The sequence below is a fragment of the Cucurbita pepo genome, chromosome LG16 (assembly GCF_002806865.2).
Source record: "Cucurbita pepo subsp. pepo cultivar mu-cu-16 chromosome LG16, ASM280686v2, whole genome shotgun sequence".
In the NCBI taxonomy this organism is placed as follows: domain Eukaryota; kingdom Viridiplantae; phylum Streptophyta; class Magnoliopsida; order Cucurbitales; family Cucurbitaceae; genus Cucurbita; species Cucurbita pepo.
The window spans coordinates 1,389,612-1,390,835 of NC_036653.1; the positions used below are offsets into that span (position 1 = coordinate 1,389,612).

At 38.0% G+C, this 1,224-nt stretch overlaps 1 non-coding gene across 1 annotated transcript; it reads left to right on the forward strand.

Annotated features, from left to right (window-relative positions):
• Positions 1 to 836: 836 nt before the first annotated feature.
• On the forward strand, positions 837 to 920 carry TRNAL-CAA. Its single transcript has one exon. It is a non-coding gene; the product is annotated as a tRNA-Leu (tRNA).
• Positions 921 to 1,224: the final 304 nt, after the last annotated feature.

Below are 1,224 nucleotides of genomic sequence, written 5' to 3' on the forward strand. Positions count from 1 at the left end.
ATAACATACTTTGCATTCTCATCCAAAATTTCCCTTATAAGGTCTTAATCATGCATATTCTAACTACCTAACGCAAATATCCTTGCATGCTAGCATGTCTTACCGATCCCTACAAGTAATTCTTGAAGAATGTTTAAATAACTACTTAGTCAGGTGATGCGTAACTTATCGAGAACGTCTTTCCACTTATAGGAGCTTCGAATTTTCTAAAATTTCTTTGGTAGGTCTTCATTCAAGCTAGGATAAAGTGAGTATCAAAATTGGTGTGAAAAACAGACACATAAGAGCTTAAATAACCAACTAAGTTATTCCTGCCAATCATTCATTAGAGTCCAAGCCCACCACTAGTAAATAATGTCTGCTTTCGTTCGTTACTATCACAGTCAGCCTCACGATTTTAAACCGTGTTTACTAGGGAGAGGTTTCCAGACCCTTGTAAGAAATGTTTTATCCCCTCTCCAATCAGTGTAGGATCCCACAATCCACCCGTTTTGCAGGCCAAGTGTCCTCGTTGGCACACCGCCTGGTGACTAGCTTTAATATCATTTGTAACAGTCCAAGCTCACTTCTAGCAGGTATTGTCCATTTTGGCCCATTATATATTGCCATCAGCCTCATAGTTTTAAAATACGTCTATTAAGGAGAAGTTTCCGCACCCTTATAAGGAACATTTCGTTCCTCTCTCCAACTGCTAGCATATATTCTTGGTTTTAGTTCGTTAAGTATCACCGTCAGCCTCATAGTTTTCAAATGCATCTACTAGGGAGACATTTCCACACCATTATAAGAAATGTTTCATTCCTCTCTCAAACCAGTGTAGGATCTTATAGTTAGTAGTCAAGATGGCCGAGTGGTCTAAGGCACCAGACTCAAGTTTTGGTCCTCGTGAGAGGGCGTGGGTTCAAATCCCACTTCTGACAAATTATGTATTGTTATTGTGAGACTGGATCGAACCTCCAATCAACTAGGAAATTATGTATTATTTTATTTTAAGTTGATTCACAAAAATTCTATTAAGGAGATGTATATAGAAGAATGGCATGAACCTCCAAACTTGTGGCTTTAACCATCCAAGCTATTGCGTTTGCTATAGTCTAAGCTCATCACTAGTATTTATTGTCTACTTTCATTTGTTACATATTACTGTCAGCTTTACGGTCTTAATTCGTATCTATTATAAAGAGGTTTCTAGACCCTTGTAAGAAATGTTTCATCCTCTCTCCA